General features: G+C 54.0%; 1 protein-coding gene across 4 annotated transcripts in view; it reads left to right on the top strand.

Annotated features, from left to right (window-relative positions):
* The first annotated feature begins 2,144 nt into the window (after positions 1-2,144).
* The window catches only part of SBNO2 (strawberry notch homolog 2), a 55,774-nt gene continuing 39,005 nt past the window's right edge, over positions 2,145-18,913 (top strand). Inside the window, exons 1-2 of one of the 4 annotated variants that reach the window (XM_037042329.1) lie at positions 2,145-2,222; positions 5,984-6,157. The gene's annotated coding sequence lies outside the window, so the exon portion shown is untranslated. Of the gene's footprint in view, positions 2,223-5,983; positions 6,163-18,913 lie in introns of all 4 variants that reach the window. The other 3 variants (XM_037042327.1, XM_037042326.1, XM_037042328.1) reach the window with 3 other exon arrangements.

Raw genomic sequence — 18,913 nt, 5'->3', positions numbered from 1 at the left:
TAGACGTGAGGAGGAACCGTCTGTGACATCTGTCACTCCTTTAATGCCCAGGGTTAATTTGTGTGTGTGTGTGTGTGAAATTCTCATACAATGAATCATTTTAAAGTATACAGTTTAGTGCCATTCAGCACATTCACAATGTTGTACAGCCAAAACCTCCCTCTACTTCCAGAACATTCCATCACCCTAAAAAGAACCCCACCCCCATTAGCAGTCATCCCAATTCCCGTCCCCCAGCTCCTGACAAACTCTAGCCCACTTTCTGTCTCTGTGGATGTGCCTGTTCTGGACATTTCACGTAAATGGAATCACACGCTCTGTGGCCTTTTGTGTCCGGCTTCTCTCACTTTGCATCATGTGTTCAAAGTCCATCCATGCTGTAGCGAGTGTCAGAGCTTTGCTCCTTTTCATGGCTGAGTAATATTTCCGTGTGTGGCTGGAAAGACTGTGTTTTTCTGTTCATCTCCTGAAGTGTATTTGGGTTGTTTGCACTCCTTGGCTGTTATGAATCCTGCTTCTCTTAACTTGTCTTTTTAAACATTTTACCATAAACTTCTCACTACATCCCAAGCCCCACTTCAAACACTTAACACATACTGGGTTAAGTATGTGTTAACAAAATTCTGACAAAAACCCTCCAAGGGAATTATTATAACTGTCCCCATTTTGTAGGTGGGAAAAAGAGAAGTTAAGTAACTTGCCTGGGTCACACAGCTACTAGGCGGCAGAGCCAGGATTTGAACCCCGGTGCTCTGATGCTGAAGCTCCACTTGGCTGGTCCTACTTGCAGCCCTGGGACACAGAGATGACCCATAGGGGAGCAAAAAAACCACTCCAGACCAACTCCAATTCTTGCCCCCAGTTTCTCCCCTGTTGAAACTCAGACTCTGGCCTTTGCTCTGCAGGCTGTGATGGGGATGCCCTAACTGCGGCTGGGGCGTCCAGTTTCCTCCACAGCCACTGGGACCTGACATGACTCACCCAGCTGCTGCCCTGGAAGTTCCCTGTGGGGCAGAGCAGATCCAAGGTGAAGGTTCAGGAAGTCCCAGTACAGGTGACATCAGTGCTCAAGGGGGAGGGGGTACAGCCTGGAGGAGGGTGGGGGCTCTATTCACCTTCTCAGACCCTCACCTGACAATCATTTATATAGACCAGTCAAGACATCAATGGAAGGTCCAGGAAGGACAAACACATGTGGCCCACTCCTTGTGGCCTGGGAGCATCATGGGGTAGGCTCTGTTCTCCATGGTTTCCCTGGGGCCTGGCCCCAAAGGTGTGCAGTAAAGCTTCTCAGATGGATGTGTAGCCTCCCCCCACCTTTCATCTCACCTCCTCCTGTGGTCACCTGTACCCCCACACACAACCCGCCCTAGCTGCATCTCCCCTGGTACTCTAAGTCTTCCAATAACTCTCCATCACTGAGGGACAAAGCCAAGCCAAGTCCCTCTCTGGCATGGGGTTGGGGCGAGGGGGCATCCTAAGGGTTCTCCCCCCTCCCTCACTTCAACTCTTCTCCACTTCTGTCCTGACTCACAACGGGCCCTTGACAGAAAGGAACCCAAAGTCTGACTCCTTTTCTTGGCTTCTGGCAGCAGATCAACCTCCATGGCCTCAGTCTGGCCCCCAGATGAGCTTCAGAGATGCGGCCCCTCGGCACAACCCTGTCCAGCCCATGTGGGCAGATCCAGTGACCTCCAGCTCCACACTTACCATACCACTCCATAGCTCCATCACCTTCTGTAACTCTCTACTGCCTCCAGGATAAATGCTCTGCCCTAGTTCTCTGGGGGTCCCTATGATTCCCACCACCTCCTCCCCAGTCTCTGCTTCCTGCTTCCTGATATTTCCCCCTATAACTCCCTGTTCCTAACAGTCCTTCCACTCTGGGCTTGACAGATGGACAGCTGGTCTTCCTTCTCTTTCATGCCAGCACCCCACCCTCAGGGACCAGCCCTGACCCAGCCTGGGGGTACTCTGTTAGGTGTCACACTTAATTTCCAGCAGCTTGAGTGCCTCAGCCTCAGCCAGAGGCAGGAAGGCCTGTCTGGGGCGGATCTCAAACCCGTCGGACAAGTTCAATGTTCCCTGAAGTTGCCCTGGCTCAGAGAGTTGGCCAGGCCCAGCAGAATCCTGCTCGGGCCTCAGGCCAGGCCAGGACGGTACCAAGGGAGCTGCAACCAGCCAGCCAGAACTACCTGAGGACACCTCGGGGCAAGTAGCAGGTGGGCCAAGATAAAGGAAGGGGAGGGTGGCTAACCGGAGACAGAGGTAGAGGTTTGGACAAACTGACAGAGATGGAAAGGGCCCGGTGGGCAGTGGGAGGAGGGAAAGGAGGAGAGTGACTGGGACAGTGAGGCCAGGGGTAAGGGAACGGATTGTGTAACCTGGGCAGACCCTGTTGCTGTTGTCTCAGTCCCCTCTCCTGCACCATGGGAAGGGCCTGATAGAGGTTAGAGAGGGAGAGAAAAGAGGGGCATGAGAGAAGGGATAGGAAAGAAGGGAGGAGAAAGAGAAGCAGGAAGAGCAAGGGCAGGAATGGAGCCACTAGCCTGGGTAAGGGGGGGCGCAGTGAGGGGAAGTGGGTGTGGAAAGGAGAAGTGGTGAGGGACCCAGGCCCGGGAGTGGCCAGGAGGGAGGTGCTCCAGCTGATCAGGAACGCCAGGGGCTTTCCAGAATGTGGAGAAACAGGAAGTGGCTTTGTCCCCGCCCCTGGTTGCTAGGGCTTTGCCCACCTGCCTGGCCTCACCTGCCCAGGTCTGAGAGTCCTGCCTCCCTGGGTGTGCCCTCTCCTTGCCTCTGTCTCCTTGACTGCAAAATGGGCATAGCCCGGAGACCTTCCCAGGAGGGAAACTGAGGCTGGAACCTCAGTGGCACCTCACAGATGGAAAACTGAGGATAGCCCCCAAATCTCCTGAGTTCACAGGGAAGACCCCAGGGGATGTCACCTCCTGGTCTGTTTTAAGTTCTCCGCTCTTCCAAGTAATTAAAAGAGCTGACCCTCACTTCGAGCTCACTGCACACCCTCTTTTGTCCGTGTGTTGGGTCTTATGACCATGTCCCTTTAGCAGGGGAGATGATGAGGCTCAGAGAGAGGCAGATGCCCCCCCCCAGGCCTCCCCTGGTCTTGCTCTGGGACCCCATTTCTGTCTGTGATCTCCCCTTATTGGGTCTCCCAATTTCAGTAATAAAAATATAGCACTCCTGGGATGTGTGAGTTTCAGATAGATATATGGAGGCTACTTCAATGTAAGTATGTTCCAAATATTGCCTGGGATGTACTTATGCTAAAAAAATTACTCTTTGTATACCTGTAATTCAAATGTAACTGGGCTTCTTGTATTTTATCTGGCAACCCCACTTCCACAAGTCTGGTCGTGGAGTCTGGGGGGAACCCTGGCCATGTGTGAGCACTGTCCCCACTGCAGAGGGGACCTGGGGAACATGTGACCATTGAATGTTCACTTAGGTGACCCTGTAGTCCAGAACTATCACCAACAGACATACTAATGGGTAAATACTAGGCACTGGTCATTTAGCTGTTTGAACAACTTAAAAGGCAGCCGCTATTTTCATCACCATCCTCACTTTACAGGTGGGGAAAAAGAGGCACAGAAAGGTTAAGTAACTTTGTAGGAGTTACATAGCACGCAGATACCGCTGGACTGGGGCTGGGTCTAGAGATCCAGAACCATGTCCCTTCTGCTCTCCCAGGCTGCCTCTTTTGGTTCCCTGGAAATCCCCAAATCTGACTAATTCCCTAGACATCTCCAGACTTGGCAGATTCCTCCATGCTGAGATGGCTGGACCTACCCTGGCCTGGGCAAACTGCCCCCACTTCAGGAGAAATTACCCATAAAGACCTTGTGGTTTCCTAAGGTGGACGTGGCAGAGGCTAAGTCCACATCTCCCCACCACTTGTGGTGACCTCAGGCCAGCTACTGACCAGTTCTGCGCCTTGGTTTCCCCACCAGAAAAATGCAGGTAACACTGGTCCCTGCCTCCAAGGACCATTGGGAGCAGGGCTGGCCTTGTGCATTGTGACTGGGGCTTCACCTAGGCCCCTTGCTCAGGGGTCAGGAAACTCTGCTTGTTTCTTTTCTTTTCTTTTTTTTAATTGATTTGCGAGGGAGAGAGGAAGGTAGGGGAAGAAAGGCAGAGAGAGACAGAAACATCGATTTGTTGTTTCACTTATTTATGGATTCATTGGTTGATATCGGTTGATTCTTGTACGTGCCCTCACTAGGAATCAAGTCTGCAATGTCGGCTTGTCAAGACAACACTTGTAGCTCAGGACTGCCCCAGAAATTGGTTCAATTTCTGCTGTCACCATCTTGAAATTCTGAACCCTTTTTAAACAAGGGGCCTCACATTGTCATTCCTCATTTTTCCCTGCAAATTGGGCGGCTGTTGGTGTGTGCAAGAAACTGGGAAAATGCCACCATAACTGGATACCAAGTTGGCTTTAAAAATTTTTTTTTAATTTATCTTTAGAGGGGAAGGGAAGGAGAGAGGGAGAGAAATATCAACGTATGGTTGCCTCTTGTGCGTCCCCTACCCCGAATGGGAATTGAACCGCGTTTGTCTGGTTCGCAGGCCCGTGCTCCGTCCACTGAGCTACACCAGCCAGGCCAAATTGGCTTTTTCAGCCTTTTGAATCTTCAGTGTCTGTTACTTAATTTGATTTCTTTTCATTAGTTCTGAAAAATAGTTTCAAAGTTAAGGTTATAACCCGGATTGCCAAAACAATACTCACTCTGGATAAAGCACTTCTCTCTGGATCTCAGTTTCCCTGTCTGCTGTCTTGTGCTTGTGGGTTTGGGTACAGGGGGTCTTTGGCCTGAATTTTGTAGGACAAGAAATTTCTAAACATGCTCTTTCCCTTACTAAATCAGTCCTTTGAACAGCTTTTATACTTTGCCTGGACTGCCTTTCCTATGCTTGTCTGGCAAATTCCTCTTAAACTTTAAAGCCCCAGTGTCAATATCCCCTCCTCCCTCCAGCCCTCCATGATGCCTTAGGTAGAGACATCACTCCTTCCTGGGACTCAGGCATGATCTTGCAGATGAGAGTGTGGTCCTGTTTTGTCTACCCTAGACTGGGGGCTTCCTGAGGGCAGGGCTGAGAACCGAGCTCTCTCTGGGGCCCCGGCTTTGCTCACTTCAAGGTCAGGAACAGAGTGGCACCCGTAAAAGTTCGCCAAATGAATAAATAAGCACGTGGGGAGATGACCTGTAATTTCCTGGGGTTGGAATGGGTGGCAGCACCTTCATTGTCGATAACCAGGCTGGGGAGGGAGTTGTGCCTCCTACACTGGATCTGTCCCTGAACCAGCCAACCCACCCCATGGTGGGTCCTGTGGGCCCAAGTCACAAGAAAACGGCTTTCTATGCCAGGCAGTTCCATGGCCCTGCCCTCTTCCTGGCAAGTGTTGCAAATCCAGTCTGCATCATGCTCCTGGAAGCCATAGTGGGGAAGAAGCCAGCAGGGATCCACACAGATCCCTGTGGCCCTGCACCCTGCAGGACAGGATACTGCTCTCTCTCCTGGTACTTACCAGGGCCCCCACCATGTGCCAGGCTCCATGTCGGGGGGCCCACGGTTCTAGAACTCCAGTCCTAGAACTCCAGTTCGTCTAGGATCCAGATTAATGAGCCAATTACTATTGGTGGAGAAGCAAGCAAGGGGGGAAGCGTGACCGAATGGGTGGTTAAAGACCACTTCAGATGGTTGCAAGAGTCTCTCTGAGGAGGGGGCTTTAGAGGCAAGATCCGGGTTTCACAAGAACCCTATAGTGGTTTATGGTCAAGGGTGAGAGTACACTAGGAGAGGGCACAGCCCGTGCAAAGGCCTGGAGGTCGAAGTGGTTTGTTCTATACTCATGTTGCAGAGGAGGAAACTGAGGTTAGCAAGAGTAAGCTACATGCCAGGGTCTCCACAGTAGGTGGTGGGATCAGAATGCAAATCCGAGCCCCTGGATTCCCAGCCCCTCACCCGGCTCTGGAACCCAAGTCGGTACCACGCCCACCGCCCGCCCACTGAGGCCCCGCCTCGAAGCATGACCGGAAGTGCGAGAGTTCCCAAGATGTCGCCCGAAACCCGGAAGTAGCGCGCCTGAAGAGAAACTCAGAGAAACGGAGGCGGCAGGACCGGGTACGAGGTGAGGCGCGTCCGGCCCGACCCCCGCCCCGACTCCGCTGCCCCCGCTGGGCCGGAGCCTCTCTCCCCGGCCCGCGTGGGCCCAGGTTCCCTGAGCCGGGGTTTCCGGGATTCCGGGGCCGCGGGCGGGGGGAGCGCGGCGGCTTGTCCCCGCCTTTCCCGGCGACCCCCGACCCTGGGCTGCGCTCTGACCCTTGTCCAACGCATCTAAGCGGCGAACCCTCATCCAGCTTGTCAGCGATTCCCTGACCCCTCCCTTCTCCGTGACCCCATATCCCGCGCTTTTTGCTGACCTGAAGAACTTTACTTTTTTGGTGACCCTTTACTCCGCTGTTCTCGGTGACACCTTGTGACACCCGCTACACACTTCCTAACAGCTCCTCCGCGATTTCTCCATCCCTCCCTTCAACCTTGTGAACCTCAACTTCTGTGACTCCTGCTCCTCCCCTTTTGGGGGGCTCCTGATTTCTCCTATGTTGGTGACTCTTGAACCCAGTCTTTTTAGGATTTCCTTCGCTTTTCTCCTCAGTGTCTCTCCGCCAGGACCCCTCCTTCCCTGGCTCCTGTCCCCAGCGCTTCAAGAAGGGCAGACACCCTTGGTTTTGGGATGGGGCCTTGCTGGTGTCAGCTGACCTAGGAGAGCATGTTGGGGTGGGAATGCCACCCAGAGTTGGCAATGCAACCTGGCAGCCAATTCGGGCTGGAGGTGGGATGGGGGTGGTGGTGCAGGGATGGCCCCCACCCCAGAAGTGGGCGGAGAAGCAGCCTGTGTGGGTGGATGGGGAAGGTAAGGCTGCCAGGCCGGTCCTGCCCACCAGAGCGTCTTTCTAGCACCCCAGAACCCTATAGCAGGAGACTGGAGGGCCCTGGAGGGACTGGGTGTGGACAGCCAGGCTGAAGCCAGGGAGATGGTGGAGCGTCATTATTAACATTAATAGCATTAATATTAATACATAACATTAACATTATTAAGATTCTAGAAAGGGAAAAAGAACTGAGTAAAAGGTGTGTCTGGGGCAACCCTGGCTTTTGCTTCCCTGAATGTGCCTTGGACCCACCTGCCCTAGTCCTTCCTGCCTGTCCATGGCCCCTCTAGGCTGGGTTTAGGGCCATGTGTTTGCATTGAGTATAGGAGAATGCCTTGTTGGAAGTCAGCTGTGATGAAGCTTCCTGGCAGTTGGGGGGGGGGGGCGGTGAGATTTCAGGGTGTGACAAGGGAACTGGTATTGGACTGAGTTTAGCTGGTAACCTGCCTGCCTGCTGCAGGGCATGGTTGCGTCTGCCCGGTAGGAGTTGGAAAGGTCCAAGGAAGTGGGGCTGTGGCCCCAGAGGCTGCAGACCCTGAGGGAAGAACGGCTACCTGTCACAGGCACTGAAGCCCCAGAGATGGTCAGAGACTGGCCCTTCCTCCAAGCTAGGTAGTCCAGGGCTGACCCTGACCCAGCAGTGGCTTTTCCCTGCCTTGGGCTCTGGGTGCCTGGCTGCTGGGTGGCACATGTTCTTGTGGTACCTGTGAGCAAAGGAATGGCCCCTTCTTCAAGGCTGAGACCTGGGGCCCAAGTGGCTAGCCCACCTGTGTCCTTTCTTCCATGTACCCTGGGTTTTCCCAGGAGAGGCCCCAGAGGAGGGTGATGGCTGCTCAGAGATGTCTGCTTGGGTGCCACCGTCTCTGTAGTGCCACCTCCCTTGAGTCCTCTTGGAGAACACTGAATGTGTAATCTGGGCCACTGGATGGGTGGGCCAGGGAAGGCAGGACAGGCTGTGGAGGGGAGGGCCCCTGTGGTGAGGGAAACACGTGGTTCCTGGCAGACCCTGAGGAGCCCTGTGAATGCTAGACGCTTTCCCCAGGGACAAGCCTGTGCTGGGACCCAGAGGAAGGCACTTTGGGGTTTTGGAAGGCATGAGGTTTTAACTCTTAAGTGTGTGAGCAGATGTCTGCCCACACCTGCTTGGAGCCAGGACCCACCTGGTGTGTGTGTGTATGTGTTGCAGGGAGATGTCTGTGCTCAGGCAGAGGGGTGAGGGAGTCCTGGGGCCAGAAGAGGGTTTCCAGTGGAGGCCCTTGCTTTTGAAATTGAGGCTGGCTAGACGGGCCACAGGTCCGTCCACGGGCAAGTGGGTAACCAGCTTTGTGACCTTGGATCAGTCACGCCTTCCCCNGGGACAAGCCTGTGCTGGGACCCAGAGGAAGGCACTTGGGGGTTTTGGAAGGCATGAGGTTTTAACTCTTAAGTGTGTGAGCAGATGTCTGCCCACACCTGCTTGGAGCCAGGACCCACCTGGTGTGTGTGTGTATGTGTTGCAGGGAGATGTCTGTGCTCAGGCAGAGGGGTGAGGGAGTCCTGGGGCCAGAAGAGGGTTTCCAATGGAGGCCCTTGCTTTTGAAATTGAGGCTGGCTAGACGGGCCACAGGTCCGTCCACGGGCAAGTGGGTAACCAGCTTTGTGACCTTGGATCAGTCACTGCCTTCCCCTGGGGGGAACTGCAGCCAGACCCCCGCATCCCACACTCCTGTTCTCCACCAGAGTGTGACCAACATGGACAGGCCCACTTTGGTTCTAGCAAAGTCTTAGATGCCCCTCCAGCTGGGCCGTCTGGAAACGCTGACCCAGCACAGGGCTCTGGCCACGTGAGCGAGCTTAGTTGGAATAAAGAAGCAACTGTGTCCAGTCCCCAGAGGCCACCTCCCCCCAGGATGGCCTCTCTCTGATGAAGCCTTTACTGCCAGCATAGGGGGTAATGTAATATCAGAGCGTAAACACAGCCTGAGGCCGACATGGCTGAGTGGGGAGGCAGCTTCCCATGGTATCCACACAGTCCCAGGGTCTGCATGTGTGTCTATGTATGCATGAGTGCAGGAATGCAGGGTTTGTGTGTAGATGTGTACAACATGTGTATGTGCCATGTTTGAGCATGTAGGAGTGTTTTGTACTCACAAGTGCATGCATGTTTGTGTCCATGTATCGAGTGTGTATATAGTAAGTGGGCTTCTGTGTATGTGACCATGAGTGTATTTACATGTGCATGTGGGATTCATGTGTACGTTTGAGAGTGTGATCATGTGTGTTATGTACCAGTGTGCACACACATATGTGTGTACCTGTCCTGTGTGTGCAGTTCATTGCGGACAGGCTTGGGGCATCTCCAGCCACTTTTTTCCGGGACAGGGCGTTGTGGTCAGCCTGCAGGGAGGCTGGGCATGGCAGGCTGCCAGAGAATGTGGTCACCCAGACCTGGTCCAGGCCTGGCCTGGTTACTGCTCTGTCCCTTCTTTTCGTTCTGCCTACGCCCAGGCGAGGCTTCAAGTCCTGGTGTCTCTGGGGTACTTGGCAAGCCTAAATCTCTTCTCTCCTGAGTGAACCCTCCAGTCCCTGTCCTTTGGAATCACCCTCTCTCTCCTCCTGCCATTGGCAGGTCTGTCCTACATGAGTGACCAGAGTAGGACTGAGACAGAAAGCAAACTTCCTTTATCATTCTGCTGATTGTGACAACTGCCCTGAGATCTTCTCTCACTGGGAGGTTTGGCTGCCCTGCCGGCAGGCAGGTGACTCAGGTGAGGGCCTGAACTATGGTTTCTGATGCTGGGGCTTCATCCCTAGCTGCCCTGAGGTTGCCAGGCCCCCTGGGGTGGCAGAGATAAGACCTGTTTGTTTATGTTCTAAAATGTGGGTGAATCTTCAAAATGGTGCTCAGTGAGAAGCCTACACAAAAGGCCACACAGTAGGAGATCTCATTAATGTGAAATGTCCAGAACAGGCAAGTCCACAGAGATAGGAAGTGGATTCATAGTTGTCAGGGACTGGGAAGGGGATGGGGGTGACTGCGGATGGGTTTACACTTCTTTTGGGAGTGATGGAATGTTCTGGAAATAGAAATGATGCCAGTTGCACAACCCTGTGAATGCACTAGAAAGTTCTGAAGTTTACACCATAATGGGTGAGGTGTGTGGCATGTGAATTTTATCTTCATAAAACAAAGTGTGAAAAGGGGAAAAGGAAGAAAGCAGGGCCTGTCCTTGCCCCTCCAGTGCCCGCATGCTGTGGCATGGAGGTGGGTTGAGTGTGGCTCCCTGCTGCCAGCTCACATGCAGGCGTTGGGTGGTTTGTCAGGTGTCTTTCCCTGTCCTCATGGGGAGGACAGAGGAAGTGCTATCTTCTGTTTTATGGAAGATGAACAAGGCTTCCCAGGTGCTCCTCACTAAGCCCCTGCTCTGCCCCAAACCAGTGCATCCCTTGAGAGGTGGTCCTGGGGGATCTGGACTCCTGGTGCAGAGATGCCTTGGGTGGGATGTGAGTAGGTAGGGGCCTGGGGGTGGGAGGCCCAGAGAACAGCTCCTCCCTAAAGTCAACTCAGTGGGAGGTGGTGCGCTGGGCGCTGGCACTTCCCTGGGCATCCTGCAGGTTCCCCTGATTGTCTGGGACTCCTTTGCAGTGAGGCAAGGTGACAGCGGGAAGGAGAGTGACCCCAGAGAGTGATGCAGAGCGTCCCTCCCCCAATTCACCCATTTACACATAACTCTTCCTGGGTCAGCTGTGGGCAGGAAGGTTCCCTCCTCCTGTGCTGCCCACAGGGCAGAAAGAGTGTCCGCAGTGTGTGTGACAGGGACACAGCCCAGGGAGGCCAATGAGGCTGTTAAGGAAAGGCCCACTCACAGTCTCTGATGTTTCTGATGCCTCCATTGAGCCTGTCACCTGCAGTGGGGGACCTCGCCAGGCTTGCTGTAGCTGCACAGGGTTCTCTCTACTCCCAAAACATGCTTGGGCGCTGACCTCCAGCCATGTTATGCTCTTCCCAGTCAGCATGCAGAGCAGGCCCCCAGGTTCCTGTCAAGACTGGCCTCCATCCCCTTAGAGGATAAATAACAAGTGAAACTGAAAGAGCCCTCGATCCTTTTGCTCCAAGGTCTCACAAACAGTGCCTGGAAGGCTGTCACCCATTTCCTGGGAGTCCACCCCAAGGGTGAAAGGCCAATGACACAGGATGCTGGGAAGGCAGGAAGGAGCGGGTGTCTGGTTGGGGTCCCAGCAGGCAGTAAACTTGTCTTTTAAAGATTTTATTTATTTATTTTTTAGAGAGAAGGCTAGGGAGGAAGTAAGAGAGGGAGAGAAGTGTGGATGCAAGAGAGAAACATCAATCAGTTACCTCTCACACATACCCCAACTGGGATGGAACCCACCACTCAGGCATGTGCCCTGACCAGGAATTGAACCGGTGCCCTTTCACTTTGTGGAACAACGCCCAACCAACTGAGCCACACCAGTCACAGCTGGGCAGTAAATTTTTATGACTCTAACTCACATGCAGAGATGGCCCCATAAGTGCAGGGCATGTGCTTTTCCTCCCAGCCTGTAGCCCTCTTGAGTCTGGCCATGGTGAGAAGGCATCTCCTTCCACACATGAGGTAAAGCGAGGAAAGGGTCACCCCCAGGACCTGGGGCAACACAGGGTTGGGTGGGGAAGCCATACTCATGCCACCTTGTGCCCTCGGCTCTTCCAGTGGCCAGGTCTGTATGGCCAGAGCTTAGCAGGGCTACTCCAGGGTCCAGGATGGTCTTGGCGGTTTGGGGGTATTATTCTGTCCTGTAGGCTGTGAAGTGGGGGCATAGGGCCACTTCCCACCCCCACCCAATCCAGGGTGGGTCTGAGCTTGGCACTGGTGACAAACTGTGAGAGCCTCTCATAGTGTCACTAGGGAATAAATGAGCTAGCCTGGCCAGTGGTATTTGACCCACTGTTTTGGGGGGACTCAGGGTTAATGAGATCTCAGGTGGATGTGGAAAACTATCAGGGACAGCCCTGAAGGGTGCTGGTTGGTAACGGGGGCTAAGCAGCTCTGTCCCCAGCACCTGGAGGAAGGCACCCCATAGGGAGGGTTGGGCATGTCGGCTGGACTGCCAGCTTTGAGAAATCAGGGACTGCCACCTCCAAATCCAGACCTGCCACTTCTCTTGAAAAACCAGCCCTTCTGGAAACCTGGACCACATTCTTGCACCTGCCAGCCCCCCACTGCCTGGCCCCTTCAAGGGCCCTGAAGAGGTTTCTAGGAGAGGAAGCTGTGTGGGCTTTGCTGGTCTAGGCATCTATGGGGAGCAGGACCTGTGTCCCCAGAGCCTGTCACTGAGTGAGGCCAGGGGTCCTCCCTGCCTGGTGCTCTACTTGCAAGCTGTGTCCTATTTCAGTAACAGCCCAGAGCGATCCCTGTCCTAGTCCTGGGACCTGTGGACATATCACCTCACATGGCAGAGGGGTTTTGCAGACAGAGAAGAATTTGGCAGACAGGGTTAAGCTGAGGATTCGGATATGGGGGGTGATCCTGGATTCCCAGGAGGCATGGTGTCATCACAGGGTCCCCATAGGCAGAGAACTTTCTTTACTGGAGGCTGAAGGGAAGTGAGAGACTTGAAGGTTGAAGAGGCACATGCACTTCTCTGGCTGTGAAGATGGGGAGCAGAACTTGATGGGGACATGGGCAGGCAGCCTCTAGAAGCCAAGGCCCAGCCCTGCTGGCATCTGTGTGAGCTTGGAAACAGCTTCTCCTCAGAGGACGCAGCACAGTGCCTGGCCTGGGAGCCTCAGGGCCGAGGTGGCAGGCTGGCCTGGACTTTCAGCCCACAAGACTATGGGACGGCACACTGTGCCATTTCAAGCTTCCAAGTTTGTAGTCACTTGTTACGGTAGGAGANGGGCAGGCAGCCTCTAGAAGCCAAGGCCCAGCCCTGCTGGCATCTGTGTGAGCTTGGAAACAGCTTCTCCTCAGAGGACGCAGCACAGTGCCTGGCCTGGGAGCCTCAGGGCTGAGGTGGCAGGCTGGCCTGGACTTTCAGCCCACAAGACTATGGGACGGCACACTGTGCCATTTCAAGCTTCCAAGTTTGTAGTCACTTGTTACGGTAGGAGAAATGGTTCCATGTTCTGTTGGTAGGTCTTAGGGTCCCTGCTGTCGTGATTTGGAGGCCTCCGCCTTTTTCTGAAACCAGGATGGGCCTCCTCTTCCTTTGTCCTTCAGGCTGGGGCAAAGGCCCCTTATGATGTTCTTGGCACCAGGCTGGACAGAAGGAGACCAAGGAGGTGCTGACTGCTCACGCCACTCAACTAGGACTAGCGTGGCCTGGCTGTGGGCAGCACCAGCCACTATCCTTCTTGCAATCCTCTGAGAGGTTGGGTAGGGAGAGCTGGCATGCTGTACCAGGAGGGACAGTCTACCCTCCACATGAACACCAGACAGACTATGGAAGTTCGTGTCAAAGGACCAAGAAGTCAGGGCCAGGGGGATTTGGCTTCACATTCACTCGGGGGAAGGAGACCTGAGGGTCAGAGACCACAAGCTCAGTGTGTCTAACGCTTTTTAAAGACCACAAGTAAACACAAGAACTGAGCAGGCACTTCCCAGAAAAGGACGCCTGCACAGAAGATGCTTGGCCTCCTGAAGGCTGCACAACTCTGCTGTGTCCTTACAAACTCAGAGGCTGCCCTGGGGTCCAAGTTGTTTTATAAAGCACCCACCTTCACCCTCACTGAATAGCTGTCAGAGCATTATCATTTTGCTATGTCCTGCTTGGAGGCATCACAGTGGCCCCCTGGTCTGTCCTGGACAAGTAGACTGGTCTGTGAGCATGCAGTTGGCAGATGCATTGGCCAGAGACAGCCAGCCAAGGTGACCCCTAATTGGTGCACCTGGAACCTATCCCACAGGGCCTCCCTTTCTGTTTGTTTCATCAAATATCACTCCCTGAATGTGGGCTCGGTTCTGTTTCCCCAGGTGTGGTTTCTCCTAATGGGCTTCCTTTCCCTCCTGGCAGTTGTCAGAGGTGTGTGTGCGGAGGGGGAGCACCAACACTCGCTGCACATTGTACCTGCTGTGGCCATCCTCAGGCATGTACCTCCCTCTCGTGCCAGGCTCCTACACCACTAGCATCGTCCCTCGGGTGGCATGTGGGGTCACCGTCTGTGCTCCCCTTTGTTGGCCCTGGGAGGCCCGGCTCTGCTGCTTTCACTCTAGGGAGTCAGGCTGAGGTGATAAACTGGGCGGTCACTACTGGCCAGGGCCTCTTCCATTCACTGTCTGCTGACTGGTCCCCCTGTCTGGCCAGGTGTTGACAAGTGCCAGGATCAGGGTATCAGTTGAACAACACCCCCTGCTTGGCCCTGCAGAGGAGCTGTGGGGTCCCTGTACAACCAGCTGGCCACCCGGTGCCTCAGCCTGGAGCACAGGGGCAGGGGCTTTGAGTCCAGCAGGTTGGAAGGTTTTGCAAAAGATGGCTTCATGAGTTCACACACCCTCTGTGGATGACAAGTGTGAGCTTGGTCCAGGTGGGGGACCTTGGGGTACTGTAGCCCACCTTTTACCTCACTGGGTACGGAACTGCAAGTTCAACCCCTGGCCACCTACACTCTCAGATGGGGCTTCCAAGTAGCCCATCTCGTCATCCTTGTCCCCACTCCTACCCTGCCCATTGTGTGCACGGGGCCCTTGCCATCTTTGGCTTTCCAGAGCCATTGAGTTCCAACGCCTCTTTGGGGCATTTTAGAAATTTGAGGTCACACACTTGGTGCCAGCCTGACCCATCAGTGGAGTTCCTGGTCACCCAGGCATCATAGGGATTCAGGCCAAGGGTCAGGGTGGCCCCAGCTGGGTTTTGCCTCCTGCTCCTGCCCAGGTGTCCTGGGACAACTATACTGACCACACACTGGGCAGCGGAAAGCACAGAGATTTCTGCCCTCCCAGTTCTGGAGACCAGAAGTCCAAGATCAAAGTGTTGCAGGGCTGTGCTCATACTGTAGCCCAGCCCTGGCCTCTCCCAGCTTCTAGGTGCTCCAGGGGTCCCTTGCTTGGGGCTGCATCACCCCAATCTCTGCCTCCATCTTCACGTGGCTTTTCTCCCCCATGTCTATCTGGGAAGGGGGTAAGATACCAGTTTTTATTAGGCCCACTCTGATCCAGCATGACTCCATCTTAACTAATTTCATCTACAAAGACCTGATTTCCAGATAAGGGCCCATTAACAGGTTCCCAGTGGATGTGAGTTTGGGGAACACCAGTTACCCCAATATGCCCCCTCTGTCCCCCATTTTCTTCTGAACCATGGGCCTTCTACCAAATCCTCCATCCTCCATTGCTCCCAGCTGGCGTCCATCCTCCTTTTGGCCCCTGGGCCCTGGGATCTCACCCTGGCCCTGTGGTCCTCCCCTCTTTGTTGCCTGTCCCCTTTGCATCCCACCCAAGTACCCCCATCCTCAGTAGTCAATAGAGGAGGAATGGACTCCTGAGGCTTTCAGGAAGGAAAGGGCCAGCACTGTCATGTCCTTCAGGAACCCCCACAGCTTCCTTTGGCCCTTGGTTCTAGCTCACCCAGGGAGGTGGCTCTCTAGGGGCAAGTACCCCCTTGGCGGTCCTAGAAGAGCTGAGCTGTGCCCATAAGCCCAGGAAGGACCTTAGTGCAGAGCTGGTGCCACCAAGAACAAGCTGTTCAGTCTCACCTAATGCTGAGCTCTGTCAGCTTGGCCTCTCCACCTGCAGCTGCCTATCTCTGTCCCCAACTCCAGCATGCCCTGTCTTGGCCCAGCACCTTCATCTAGGAGTAGAACAGCCTCTCCAGGATACCACTACTCCTTTCCCTTCTGGGTCCCTCACTGGGGACTTACCCAGACTGGCCCTGACCTGTAAGGTGAGGAGGGGGATCCCTACACGTGGCTCTGTGGACTTCACAGGTAGCCCTTCCCCCAGACAGTCCTGGTCAGCCAAGTCGGGCCTGGCCGGGCCTGAGGAACCATCCAGGGCCCCTCTCCTATTAGCTGAGCCTCATGGAGTCCCACTCCTCTCCCACCTGGATCCTGGGGCCCTCATTTGGAGCCTGAGGAAGGGCTGGCTGGAATGGCTGCCACCCACAGATGGTGCTCCAGGGGGCACAGCCTTGTCCTGGCCTGATGAGATATGGAAGAAGTAATGAGTAGCCAGCAGGGTCCAGACATCACCAGATGGAGGGTCCAGGTGGCTGGATCAGAGTTTGTTTGGGGGCTAAGCTGACAGAGGCCCATGTGGAGTGAGATCTATGGCCTGTCCCTGGGGATCAGGCTCCCTAAAACCTTTCAATCCCAGTGGTCCTGTCTGGACCACTGATTTCTTGATCTTTGTCTTTTGTGATGACTCATTTGAAAAAACTTGATCTCGAAAGGAAATCATGTGAAAATAAACCATGATGGTGACTGCAGGCCCTACCTGCCGAGAGCACCCACGCTTCTGTCATGAGACTCACATCTAAAAATACTCAGCAGGCCCACCCAGCTCTGACCTCCACGCCCTGTGGCTCCGTGCTGTGCCCCTCTGAGGTGAATCCCTTCTGGGCTGTGACGCATTCACCCTCTGGAGCTTGGGGCTGGCAGCTGGGTCCAGGAAGTGAGGGGATAATGATACATGCTGTGTATAGGGGGGTGGGAGAATATGAAGCCTGAGGCTGTGGAGGCACTGGGGCAGTGAGAGGTGATGTTGGACTTGGGTACTGGAGGAAGGGGCACCATAGGGGTGGCCTCTGGGGGCATTAACGATGGTAATGGCATAGTGCCCCTCCCTTTTTCCTAGTCTCCTCTCCCACAGCCTGGCGCCCTCTAAGCCACTTCCTGTTTCTGTGGGTTTCCCTGTTCTGGACATGTCACATAGATGGAATCACACACTCTGTGGCCGTCTGTGTCTGGCTTCTCTCCCTGAACATCGTGTGTTCCAGGCCCATCCATGTAGTAGCGAGTGTTGGTTGGTCCTTCACTCCTTTTGATGGCTGAGTGATATTCCAGTGCAGCGATTTTCAACCTATTCCCCCTCATAGCATACATAAACTAATTATTAAAATTCTGTGGTACACCAAAATAGAATTTTTATTGATCTGACAAAAAGTAGGTATAACTTTGATTCACACTGGATGGCTATTGTTGTGTTGGCTGTTGTCATTTTTTATTTGGCAGTCTAAGGGAGAAGAGGTTGGTGCCCCTGACTAAATAGACAGGTATTGCATGTTTTAAAAATCATTATGGCACCCTGGTCAAGTGGCTCAGTTGCTTGGAGCATTGTTCTATACACCAGAAGTTTGTGGATTTGGTCCCCAGTCAGGGTACATATCTAGGTTATGGGTTCAATCCCCTGTATGGGTGCGTATAGGAAATAACTGATTGATTTTTCTTCGTATCCTTGGGTAAGGAGTAGAAAAAAGTAAAAGTTCTTGTGGCACATTAATAGAAAATCACTGTTCTAGTGTGTGGATGGGTCATGTTGTATTTGTTCATTCATTAGCTGGTGGACACTTCAGTTTTGGCTGTTGTGAGTTGTGCTGCTGTGCACATCTGTGTACAAGTTTTGTGCGAACATGTGTTTTCCTTTCTTTCGGGCTGACACCAAGGAGCAAAATTGCTGGATCTGTGGCCATACCACATTACACTCCCACCTGCCTCACGTTCCATGCGCCCTAACCCTGGCTTCTAAGGCACAGCCTCTCCCCCATCACCATTCCATGTCTGTGAAAGAAGAGGGTGCACATGCTCCCCAGGGTGTCAGCCCTCTGGGTCTCAGCCCTCTGAGCCTTGACTCCCAGCAGGGTCTGAAGCCCTCCCTGTAGGTGACAAACCTCTTACTATGAAGGAATGTGATGGTTGGACCTTGGGTGAGGACACAGTGTCTGAGCCTTCTGGGGCTGCCACTCAGACAGGGGTGTTTGTGGACACAGTCAACCTTGGTTTCCGGGACAGGGACCATCAGGAATCCTTGGGAGTCACCCACAAGCTCTGAACAGTGCTTTCCAAGGGAGCAGCCAGGCCTTGTGGCTGCAGAGCCCAGAAGTACCCTGTGTTGGATGGGGTCTGCTTTGTTTGGGGACATGACTGCTGCGAAGGGGAGCTGGTGGGGGAGGGGCTCAGGCAGGGGTCATGTCCTGTTCTGAGTGTTTGCTGCAGAGAAGGGATGAGAGCGAGCCAACCAGTGCTCGCAGTCAGCTCTGTGACCCTTCTCGGTTGAGTAGAGGTGGTTTCCACTTGCTTGCTGTCCTGGGTGCTGGGAGTAGACCTTCTTCAAAGGATATCCCCCCAATTCATGGTGCTTCCTGGGGCCTTGGTGAAGACAGCAATCACTTAAATGGCTACTGGTTTGCAGAGGCCCCTGGCTCTACCAAGGCCTCACGAGCCTTGTCTATAAAGCCCCGACCAACTCATTCTCCAGATAAGCAAGCAAAGGCTCAAGGGGCTAAGGTACCCTAAGCTGACTGATTATCTAGTCATTTAAATCTTTGACCTGTCTTCCTGACCCCAAAATTTTCATGAGGACTGACCAAACCACATTCACAGAGTAAATATGTGTTCATCACGGGTGATCCCAGGGCCTCCCATTTGCAGTGTATAAGCCTGTGTTCAACCATGTCTGGCCTGTGGGAGCTTGGAGGTGCATTCAGGAAGTGACCAGCACCTCCAAGGGTCCAGGCCTCTGGGGGGCGTGGGAAGGGTTGTTCTACCAGCAGGCACGAGCCTGATAAGTAGATGGGTGGAGACTGGAGTGGGTTGTAGAATGAGGGGTGCATGGCCAGTAGGGCGCAGAGTGAAGCCACCCCACACCCCCCGAGTATTGCACAAGCAGCTCTTGCAACTGTGATTACTGGAAGTCCTGAGAATTTCTTCACTCAGGGCTTGGCTGGGAGTGGCGGCTGCCTCCCCTTCCTGCCTCCCTGGGTGATTAACGTCCTTGGGTGGTCCCTTTCCTGAGGAGCATGCTAGCCTGCTTGGGGTC

The sequence above is a fragment of the Sturnira hondurensis genome, unplaced genomic scaffold, assembly GCF_014824575.4.
Source record: "Sturnira hondurensis isolate 20B ecotype Veracruz unplaced genomic scaffold, ASM1482457v3 Scaffold0003693, whole genome shotgun sequence".
NCBI classification, from domain to species: Eukaryota; Metazoa; Chordata; class Mammalia; order Chiroptera; family Phyllostomidae; genus Sturnira; species Sturnira hondurensis.
The sequence above is the reverse complement of the archived record's forward strand: the minus strand, read 5'-3'. Positions and strand labels throughout refer to the sequence as shown.